Source organism: Canis lupus, chromosome 1 (assembly GCF_048164855.1).
Source record: "Canis lupus baileyi chromosome 1, mCanLup2.hap1, whole genome shotgun sequence".
Lineage (NCBI taxonomy): Eukaryota > Metazoa > Chordata > Mammalia > Carnivora > Canidae > Canis > Canis lupus.
Genome location: NC_132838.1, coordinates 466,835 through 479,016, shown reverse-complemented (window position 1 = coordinate 479,016; position 12,182 = coordinate 466,835).

Sequence of the window (12,182 nt, the reverse complement as noted above, 5' to 3'; positions counted from 1 at the left end):
GAGCTCAACTCTCAGCAGTAAGATGATTTTGGACAAGGCGTTCAGCTACCTTCTCACATATGGAACTTAGTATGTAGCACCAGTCTACCCCAGGAATTACTGGGAAATCGCTGGATTGAGCTTGGAGGCACTAGTCTTGTGTGCCGACAGATTCCAGTTACCTCTCCCAACACTTCGGTGAAGCAGCGAGCCTAGGCCTTTTGGAAGCGAAAGGTAGCTGCAGGCAGGAGGTAGGGTTACAGGCCATAAGCTCAACTCTCAGAAGTGGGTATGCATGGGAGGCAGATGTCTGCTACCCACTCGGACATGCGAGTGGGAACCTAGCTACACTCTGATGAAGAAGGACTTTGGAAATCGCTGTATTCAACTCAGATACACGTGGGTTCAGGCACAACGATTCCACATGCTTTTCTCATAACCTTTCCCTGCCACTAACATGAGGACGTTAGCAGCTCCTTCTACAGTCAAGCAGGATGCGGGAGGGTTGTGCCCTGTCCTTACCTCTCACAGGGAAACATGCCTTGAAGTCAGCTGTCAACTAGCTGCATTCTTATGGCAGGGTGAAGGTAGCAGTATTCTGAGACAGGAGGTTCCCAGATTACCACTCTACTGCACCTGGAGATACCCTCCAGGTCTGCATTGTTAACTTGCGTCTCATAGCCTCTGGCAAACGTCTCTGGTGAAGATGTGCGAAACTCACTCTGCAGGCAGTGTGGAACTGTGAGGGACTGAGGGTCAGCTCAACTCTCAAAAGTAAGATGATTTTGGACAAAGCGTTCAGCTACCTTCTCACGTATGGAACTTAGTATGTAACACCAGTCTACCCCAGGAATTACTGGGAAATCGCTGTATTGAGCTTGGAGGCACTAGTCTTGTGTGCCGGGAGATTCCAGTTACCTCTCCCAACACTTCGGTGAAGCAGCGAGCCTAGGCCTTTTGGAAGCGAAAGGTAGCTGCAGGCAGGAGGTAGGGTTACAGGCCATAAGCTCAACTCTCAGAAGTGGGTATGCAAGGGAGGCAGATGTCTGCTTCCCACTCGTACATGCGAGTGGGAACCTAGCTACACTCTGATGAAGAAGGACTTTGGAAATCGCTGTATTCAACTCAGATACACGTGGGTTCAGGCACAACGATTCCACATGCTTTTCTCACAACCTTTCCCTGCCACTAACATGAGGACGTTAGCAGCTCCTTCTAAGGCAAGCAGGATGCGGGAGGGTTGTGCCCTGTCCTTAGCTCTCACAGGGAAGCATCTCTTGAAGCCAGCTGTCAACTAGCTGCATTCTTATGGCAGGGTGAAGGTAGCAGTATTCTGAGACAGGAGGTTCCCAGATTACCACTCTACTGCACCTGGAGATACCCTCCAGGTCTGCATTGTTAACTTGCGTCTCAGAAGCCTCTGGCAAACGTCTCTGGTGAAGACGTGCGAAACTCACTCTGCAGGCAGTGTGGAACTGTGAGGGACTGAGGGTGAGCTCAACTCTCAGAAGTAAGATTTTTTTGGACAAGGCGTTCAACTACCTACTCACGTATGGAACTTAGTATGTAGCACCAGTCTACCCCAGGAATTACTAGGAAATCGCTTGATTGAGCTTGGAGGCACTCGTCTTGTGTGCCGGGAGATTCCAGTTACCACTCCCAACACTTGCGTCAAGCAGCGAGCCTAGGACTTTTGGAAGCGAAAGGTAGCGGCAGGCAGGATGTAGGGTTACAGGCCATGAGCTCAACTCTCAGAAGTGTGTATGCATGGGAGGCAGATGTCTGCTACCCACTCGGACATGGGAGTTGGAACCTAGCTACACTCCTATTGAAGAAGGAGGTTGGAAATCGCTGTATTCAACTCAGATACACGGGAGTTCAGGCCCAATGCTTACACATGCTTTTCCCACAAGCTATCCCAGCCACTAACATAAGGACGTTAGCAGGTACGTCTACAGTCAGGCAGGATGCGGGAGGGTTCTTCCCTGTCCTCAGCTCTCACAGGGAAGCATGCCTGGAAGTCAGCTCTCAACTAGCTGCATTCTTATGACAGTGTGAAGGTAGCAGTATTCTGAGTAAGGAGGTTCCCAGATTACCACTCTACTGCACCTGGAGATACCGTCCAGGTCTGCATTGTTAACTTGCGTCTCAGAGGCCTCTGGCAAAAGTCTCTGGTGAAGACGTGGGAAACTCACTCTGCAGGCAGTGTGGAACTGTGAGGGACTGAGGGTGAGCTCAACTCTCAGCAGTAAGATGATTTTGGACAAGGCGTTCAGCTACCTTCTCACATATGGAACTTAGTATGTAGCACCAGTCTACCCCAGGAATTACTGGGAAATCGCTGGATTGAGCTTTGAGGCACTCGTCTTGTGTGCCGGCAGATTCCAGTTACCTCTCCCAACACTTCGGTGAAGCAGCGAGCCTAGGCCTTTTGGAAGCGAAAGGTAGCTGCAGGCAGGAGGTAGGGTTACAGGCCATAAGCTCAACTCTCAGAAGTGGGTATGCATGGGAGGCAGATGTCTGCTACCCACTCGGACATGCGAGTGGGAACCTAGCTACACTCTGATGAAGAAGGACTTTGGAAATCGCTGTATTCAACTCAGATACACGTGGGTTCAGGCACAACGATTCCACATGCTTTTCTCACAACCTTTCCCTGCCACTAACATGAGGACGTTAGCAGCTCCTTCTACAGTCAAGCAGGATGCGGGAGGGTTGTGCCCTGTCCTTAGCTCTCACAGGGAAGCATGTCTTGAAGCCAGCTGTCAACTAGCTGCATTCTTATGGCAGGGTGAAGGTAGCAGTATTCTGAGACAGGAGGTTCCCAGCTTACCACTCTACTGCACCTGGAGATACCCTCCAGGTCTGCATTGTTAACTTGCGTCTCATAGCCTCTGGCAAACGTCTCTGGTGAAGACGTGCAAAACTCACTCTGCAGGCAGTGTGGAACTGTGAGGGACTGAGGGTGAGCTCAACTCTCAGAAGTAAGATGATTTTGGACAAGGCGTTCAGCTACCTTCTCACATATGGAACTTAGTATGTAGCACCAGTCTACCCCAGGAATTACTGGGAAATCGCTGGATTGAGTTTGAAGGCACTAGTCTTGTGTGCCGGCAGATTCCAGTTACCTCTCCCAACACTTGCGTCAAGCAGCGAGCCAAGGCCTTTTGGAAGCGAAAGGTAGCGGCAGGCAGGATGTAGGGTTACAGGCCATGAGCTCAACTCTCAGAAGTGTGTATGCATGGGAGGCAGATGTCTGCTACCCACTCGGACATGGGAGTTGGAACCTAGCTACACTCCTATTGAAGAAGGATGTTGGAAATCGCTGTATTCAACTCAGATACACGGGAGTTCAGGCCCAATGCTTACACATGCTTTTCCCACAACCTATCCCAGCCACTAACATAAGGACGTTAGCAGCTCCTTCTACAGTCAAGCAGGATGCGGGAGGGTTGTGCCCTCTCCTTAGCTCTCACAGGGAAGCATGTCTTGAAGCCAGCTGTCAACTAGCTGCATTCTTATGGCAGGGTGAAGGTAGCAGTATTCTGAGACAGGAGGTTCCCAGCTTACCACTCTACTGCACCTGGAGATACCCTCCAGGTCTGCATTGTTAACTTGCGTCTCATAGCCTCTGGCAAACGTCTCTGGTGAAGACGTGCAAAACTCACTCTGCAGGCAGTGTGGAACTGTGAGGGACTGAGGGTGAGCTCAACTCTCAGAAGTAAGATGATTTTGGACAAGGCGTTCAGCTACCTTCTCACATATGGAACTTAGTATGTAGCACCAGTCTACCCCAGGAATTACTGGGAAATCGCTGGATTGAGCTTGAAGGCACTAGTCTTGTGTGCCGGCAGATTCCAGTTACCTCTCCCAACACTTGCGTCAAGCAGCGAGCCAAGGCCTTTTGGAAGCGAAAGGTAGCGGCAGGCAGGATGTAGGGTTACAGGCCATGAGCTCAACTCTCAGAAGTGTGTATGCATGGGAGGCAGATGTCTGCTACCCACTCGGACATGGGAGTTGGAACCTAGCTACACTCCTATTGAAGAAGGATGTTGGAAATCGCTGTATTCAACTCAGATACACGGGAGTTCAGGCCCAATGCTTACACATGCTTTTCCCACAACCTATCCCAGCCACTAACATAAGGACGTTAGCAGCTCCTTCTACAGTCAAGCAGGATGCGGGAGGGTTGTGCCCTCTCCTTAGCTCTCACAGGGAAGCATGCCTTGAAGCCAGCTGTCAACTAGCTGCATTCTTATGGCAGGGTGAAGGTAGCAGTATTCTGAGACAGGAGGTTCCCAGATTACCACTCTACTGCACCTGGAGATACCCTCCAGGTCTGCATTGTTAACTTGCGTCTCATAGCCTCTGGCAAACGTCTCTGGTGAAGATGTGCGAAACTCACTCTGCAGGCAGTGTGGAACTGTGAGGGACTGAGGGTGAGCTCAACTCTCAAAAGTAAGATGATTTTGGACAAGGCGTTCAGCTACCTTCTCACATATGGAACTTAGTATGTAGCACCAGTCTACCCCAGGAATTACTGGGAAATCGCTGGATTGAGCTTGAAGGCAGTAGTCTTGTGTGCCGGCAGATTCCAGTTACCTCTCCCAACACTTCGGGGAAGCAGCGAGCCTAGGCCTTTTGGAAGCGAAAGGTAGCTGCAGGCAGGAGGTAGGGTTACAGGCCATAAGCTCAACTCTCTGAAGTGGGTATGCATGGGAGGCAGATGTCTGCTACCCACTCGGACATGCGAGTGGGAACCTAGCTACACTCTGATGAAGAAGGACTTTGGAAATCGCTGTATTCAACTCAGATACACGTGGGTTCAGGCACAACGATTCCACATGCTTTTCTCACAACCTTTCCCTGCCACTAACATGAGGACGTTAGCAGCTCCTTCTACAGTCAAGCAGGATGCGGGAGGGTTGTGCCCTGTCCTTAGCTCTCACAGGGAAGCATGTCTTGAAGCCAGCTGTCAACTAGCTGCATTCTTATGGCAGGGTGAAGGTAGCAGTATTCTGAGACAGGAGGTTCCCAGCTTACCACTCTACTGCACCTGGAGATACCCTCCAGGTCTGCATTGTTAACTTGCGTCTCATAGCCTCTGGCAAACGTCTCTGGTGAAGACGTGCGAAACTCACTCTGCAGGCAGTGTGGAACTGTGAGGGACTGAGGGTGAGCTCAACTCTCAGAAGTAAGATGTTTTTGGACAAGGCGTTCAACTACCTACTCACGTATGGAACTTAGTATGTAGCACCAGTCTTCCCCAGGAATTACTAGGAAATCGCTTGATTGAGCTTGGAGGCACTCGTCTTGTGTGCCGGGAGATTCCAGTTACCTCTCCCAACACTTGCGTCAAGCAGCGAGCCTAGGCCTTTTGGAAGCGAAAGGTAGCGGCAGGCAGGATGTAGGGTTACAGGCCATGAGCTCAACTCTCAGAAGTGTGTATGCATGGGAGGCAGATGTCTGCTACCCACTCGGACATGGGAGTTGGAACCTAGCTACACTCCTATTGAAGAAGGATGTTGGAAATCGCTGTATTCAACTCAGATACACGGGAGTTCAGGCCCAATGCTTACACATGCTTTTCCCACAACCTATCCCAGCCACTAACATAAGGAGGTTAGCAGGTACGTCTACAGTCAGGCAGGATGCGGGAGGGTTGTGCCCTGTCCTTACCTCTCACAGGGAAACATGCCTTGAAGCCAGCTGTCAACTAGCTGCATTCTTATGGCAGGGTGAAGGTAGCAGTATTGTGAGACAGGAGGTTCCCAGATTACCACTCTACTGCACCTGGAGATACCCTCCAGGTCTGCATTGTTAACTTGCGTCTCATAGCCTCTGGCAAACGTCTCTGGTGAAGATGTGCGAAACTCACTCTGCAGGCAGTGTGGAACTGTGAGGGACTGATGGTGAGCTCAACTCTCAAAAGTAAGATGATTTTGGACAAGGCGTTCAGCTACCTTCTCACATATGGAACTTAGTATGTAACACCAGTCTACCCCAGGAATTACTGGGAAATCGCTGTATTGAGCTTGGAGGCACTAGTCTTGTGTGCCGGGAGATTCCAGTTACCTCTCCCAACACTTCGGTGAAGCAGCGAGCCTAGGCCTTTTGGAAGCGAAAGGTAGCTGCAGGCAGGAGGTAGGGTTACAGGCCATAAGCTCAACTCTCAGAAGTGGGTATGCAAGGGAGGCAGATGTCTGCTTCCCACTCGTACATGCGAGTGGGAACCTAGCTACACTCTGATGAAGAAGGACTTTGGAAATCGCTGTATTCAACTCAGATACACGTGGGTTCAGGCACAACGATTCCACATGCTTTTCTCACAACCTTTCCCTGCCACTAACATGAGGACGTTAGCAGCTCCTTCTAAGGCAAGCAGGATGCGGGAGGGTTGTGCCCTGTCCTTAGCTCTCACAGGGAAGCATCTCTTGAAGCCAGCTGTCAACTAGCTGCATTCTTATGGCAGGGTGAAGGTAGCAGTATTCTGAGACAGGAGGTTCCCAGATTACCACTCTACTGCACCTGGAGATACCCTCCAGGTCTGCATTGTTAACTTGCGTCTCAGAAGCCTCTGGCAAACGTCTCTGGTGAAGACGTGCGAAACTCACTCTGCAGGCAGTGTGGAACTGTGAGGGACTGAGGGTGAGCTCAACTCTCAGAAGTAAGATGTTTTTGGACAAGGCGTTCAACTACCTACTCACGTATGGAACTTAGTATGTAGCACCAGTCTACCCCAGGAATTACTAGGAAATCGCTTGATTGAGCTTGGAGGCACTCGTCTTGTGTGCCGGGAGATTCCAGTTACCTCTCCCAACACTTGCGTCAAGCAGCGAGCCTAGGCCTTTTGGAAGCGAAAGGTAGCGGCAGGCAGGATGTAGGGTTACAGGCCATGAGCTCAACTCTCAGAAGTGTGTATGCATGGGAGGCAGATGTCTGCTACCCACTCGGACATGGGAGTTGGAACCTAGCTACACTCCTATTGAAGAAGGAGGTTGGAAATCGCTGTATTCAACTCAGATACACGGGAGTTCAGGCCCAATGCTTACACATGCTTTTCCCACAACCTATCCCAGCCACTAACATAAGGAGGTTAGCAGGTACGTCTACAGTCAGGCAGGATGCGGGAGGGTTCTGCCCTGTCCTCAGCTCTCACAGGGAAGCATGCCTGGAAGCCAGCTCTCAACTAGCTGCATTCTTATGACAGTGTGAAGGTAGCAGTATTCTGAGTAAGGAGGTTCCCAGATTACCACTCTACTGCACCTGGAGATACCCTCCAGGTCTGCATTGTTAACTTGCGTCTCAGAGGCCTCTGGCAAACGTCTCTGGTGAAGACGTGCGAAACTCACTCTGCAGGCAGTGTGGAACTGTGAGGGACTGAGGGTGAGCTCAACTCTCAGCAGTAAGATGATTTTGGACAAGGCGTTCAGCTACCTTCTCACATATGGAACTTAGTATGTAGCACCAGTCTACCCCAGGAATTACTGGGAAATCGCTGGATTGAGCTTGGAGGCACTCGTCTTGTGTGCCGGCAGATTCCAGTTACCTCTCCCAACACTTCGGTGAAGCAGCGAGCCTAGGCCTTTTGGAAGCGAAAGGTAGCTGCAGGCAGGAGGTAGGGTTACAGGCCATAAGCTCAACTCTCAGAAGTGGGTATGCATGGGAGGCAGATGTCTGCTACCCACTCGGACATGCGAGTGGGAACCTAGCTACACTCTGATGAAGAAGGACTTTGGAAATCGCTGTATTCAACTCAGATACACGTGGGTTCAGGCACAACGATTCCACATGCTTTTCTCACAACCTTTCCCTGCCACTAACATGAGGACGTTAGCAGCTCCTTCTACAGTCAAGCAGGATGCGGGAGGGTTGTGCCCTGTCCTTAGCTCTCACAGGGAAGCATGTCTTGAAGCCAGCTGTCAACTAGCTGCATTCTTATGGCAGGGTGAAGGTAGCAGTATTCTGAGACAGGAGGTTCCCAGCTTACCACTCTACTGCACCTGGAGATACCCTCCAGGTCTGCATTGTTAACTTGCGTCTCATAGCCTCTGGCAAACGTCTCTGGTGAAGACGTGCAAAACTCACTCTGCAGGCAGTGTGGAACTGTGAGGGACTGAGGGTGAGCTCAACTCTCAGAAGTAAGATGATTTTGGACAAGGCGTTCAGCTACCTTCTCACATATGGAACTTAGTATGTAGCACCAGTCTACCCCAGGAATTACTGGGAAATCGCTGGATTGAGCTTGAAGGCACTAGTCTTGTGTGCCGGCAGATTCCAGTTACCTCTCCCAACACTTGCGTCAAGCAGCGAGCCTAGGCCTTTTGGAAGCGAAAGGTAGCGGCAGGCAGGATGTAGGGTTACAGGCCATGAGCTCAACTCTCAGAAGTGTGTATGCATGGGAGGCAGATGTCTGCTACCCACTCGGACATGGGAGTTGGAACCTAGCTACACTCCTATTGAAGAAGGATGTTGGAAATCGCTGTATTCAACTCAGATACACGGGAGTTCAGGCCCAATGCTTACACATGCTTTTCCCACAACCTATCCCAGCCACTAACATAAGGACGTTAGCAGCTCCTTCTACAGTCAAGCAGGATGCGGGAGGGTTGTGCCCTCTCCTTAGCTCTCACAGGGAAGCATGCCTTGAAGCCAGCTGTCAACTAGCTGCATTCTTATGGCAGGGTGAAGGTAGCAGTATTCTGAGACAGGAGGTTCCCAGCTTACCACTCTACTGCACCTGGAGATACCCTCCAGGTCTGCATTGTTAACTTGCGTCTCATAGCCTCTGGCAAACGTCTCTGGTGAAGATGTGCGAAACTCACTCTGCAGGCAGTGTGGAACTGTGAGGGACTGAGGGTGAGCTCAACTCTCAAAAGTAAGATGATTTTGGACAAGGCGTTCAGCTACCTTCTCACATATGGAACTTAGTATGTAGCACCAGTCTACCCCAGGAATTACTGGGAAATCGCTGGATTGAGCTTGAAGGCAGTAGTCTTGTGTGCCGGCAGATTCCAGTTACCTCTCCCAACACTTCGGGGAAGCAGCGAGCCTAGGCCTTTTGGAAGCGAAAGGTAGCTGCAGGCAGGAGGTAGGGTTACAGGCCATAAGCTCAACTCTCAGAAGTGGGTATGCATGGGAGGCAGAGGTCTGCTTCCCACTCGTACATGCGAGTGGGAACCTAGCTACACTCTGATGAAGAAGGACTTTGGAAATCGCTGTATTCAACTCAGATACACGTGGGTTCAGGCACAACGATTCCACATGCTTTTCTCACAACCTTTCCCTGCCACTAACATGAGGACGTTAGCAGCTCCTTCTACAGTCAAGCAGGATGCGGGAGGGTTGTGCCCTGTCCTTACCTCTCACAGGGAAACATGCCTTGAAGCAAGCTGTCAACTAGCTGCATTCTTATGGCAGGGTGAAGGTAGCAGTATTGTGAGACAGGAGGTTCCCAGATTACCACTCTACTGCACCTGGAGATACCCTCCAGGTCTGCATTGTTAACTTGCGTCTCATAGCCTCTGGCAAACGTCTCTGGTGAAGATGTGCGAAACTCACTCTGCAGGCAGTGTGGAACTGTGAGGGACTGATGGTGAGCTCAACTCTCAAAAGTAAGATGATTTTGGACAAGGCGTCAGCTACCTTCTCACATATGGAACTTAGTATGTAACACCAGTCTACCCCAGGAATTACTGGGAAATCGCTGTATTGAGCTTGGAGGCACTAGTCTTGTGTGACGGGAGATTCCAGTTACCTCTCCCAACACTTCGGTGAAGCAGCGAGCCTAGGCCTTTTGGAAGCGAAAGGTAGCTGCAGGCAGGAGGTAGGGTTACAGGCCATAAGCTCAACTCTCAGAAGTGGGTATGCAAGGGAGGCAGATGTCTGCTTCCCACTCGTACATGCGAGTGGGAACCTAGCTACACTCTGATGAAGAAGGACTTTGGAAATCGCTGTATTCAACTCAGATACACGTGGGTTCAGGCACAACGATTCCACATGCTTTTCTCACAACCTTTCCCTGCCACTAACATGAGGACGTTAGCAGCTCCTTCTAAGGCAAGCAGGATGCGGGAGGGTTGTGCCCTGTCCTTAGCTCTCACAGGGAAGCATCTCTTGAAGCCAGCTGTCAACTAGCTGCATTCTTATGGCAGGGTGAAGGTAGCAGTATTCTGAGACAGGAGGTTCCCAGATTACCACTCTACTGCACCTGGAGATACCCTCCAGGTCTGCATTGTTAACTTGCGTCTCAGAAGCCTCTGGCAAACGTCTCTGGTGAAGACGTGCGAAACTCACTCTGCAGGCAGTGTGGAACTGTGAGGGACTGAGGGTGAGCTCAACTCTCAGAAGTAAGATGTTTTTGGACAAGGCGTTCAACTACCTACTCACGTATGGAACTTAGTATGTAGCACCAGTCTACCCCAGGAATTACTAGGAAATCGCTTGATTGAGCTTGGAGGCACTCGTCTTGTGTGCCGGGAGATTCCAGTTACCTCTCCCAACACTTGCGTCAAGCAGCGAGCCTAGGCCTTTTGGAAGCGAAAGGTAGCGGCAGGCAGGATGTAGGGTTACAGGCCATGAGCTCAACTCTCAGAAGTGTGTATGCATGGGAGGCAGATGTCTGCTACCCACTCGGACATGGGAGTTGGAACCTAGCTACACTCCTATTGAAGAAGGATGTTGGAAATCGCTGTATTCAACTCAGATACACGGGAGTTCAGGCCCAATGCTTACACATGCTTTTCCCACAACCTATCCCAGCCACTAACATAAGGAGGTTAGCAGGTACGTCTACAGTCAGGCAGGATGCGGGAGGGTTCTGCCCTGTCCTCAGCTCTCACAGGGAAGCATGCCTGGAAGCCAGCTCTCAACTAGCTGTATTCTTATGACAGTGTGAAGGTAGCAGTATTCTGAGTAAGGAGGTTCCCACATTACCACTCTACTGCACCTGGAGATACCGTCCAGGTCTGCATTGTTAACTTGCGTCTCAGAGGCCTCTGGCAAAAGTCTCTGGTGAAGACGTGGGAAACTCACTCTGCAGGCAGTGTGGAACTGTGAGGGACTGAGGGTGAGCTCAACTCTCAGCAGTAAGATGATTTTGGACAAGGCGTTCAGCTACCTTCTCACATATGGAACTTAGTATGTAGCACCAGTCTACCCCAGGAAGTACTGGGAAATCGCTGGATTGAGCTTGGAGGCACTAGTCTTGTGTGCCGGCAGATTCCAGTTACCTCTCCCAACACTTCGGTGAAGCAGCGAGCCTAGGCCTTTTGGAAGCGAAAGGTAGCTGCAGGCAGGAGGTAGGGTTACAGGCCATAAGCTCAACTCTCAGAAGTGGGTATGCATGGGAGGCAGATGTCTGCTACCCACTCGGACATGCGAGTGGGAACCTAGCTACACTCTGATGAAGAAGGACTTTGGAAATCGCTGTATTCAACTCAGATACACGTGGGTTCAGGCACAACGATTCCACATGCTTTTCTCACAACCTTTCCCTGCCACTAACATGAGGACGTTAGCAGCTCCTTCTACAGTCAAGCAGGATGCGGGAGGGTTGTGCCCTGTCCTTACCTCTCACAGGGAAACATGCCTTGAAGCAAGCTGTCAACTAGCTGCATTCTTATGGCAGGGTGAAGGTAGCAGTATTGTGAGACAGGAGGTTCCCAGATTACCACTCTACTGCACCTGGAGATACCCTCCAGGTCTGCATTGTTAACTTGCGTCTCATAGCCTCTGGCAAACGTCTCTGGTGAAGATGTGCGAAACTCACTCTGCAGGCAGTGTGGAACTGTGAGGGACTGATGGTGAGCTCAACTCTCAAAAGTAAGATGATTTTGGACAAGGCGTCAGCTACCTTCTCACATATGGAACTTAGTATGTAACACCAGTCTACCCCAGGAATTACTGGGAAATCGCTGTATTGAGCTTGGAGGCACTAGTCTTGTGTGCCGGGAGATTCCAGTTACCTCTCCCAACACATCGGTGAAGCAGCGAGCCTAGGCCTTTTGGAAGCGAAAGGTAGCTGCAGGCAGGAGGTAGGGTTACAGGCCATAAGCTCAACTCTCAGAAGTGGGTATGCAAGGGAGGCAGATGTCTGCTTCCCACTCGTACATGCGAGTGGGAACCTAGCTACACTCTGATGAAGAAGGACTTTGGAAATCGCTGTATTCAACTCAGATACACGTGGGTTCAGGCACAACGAT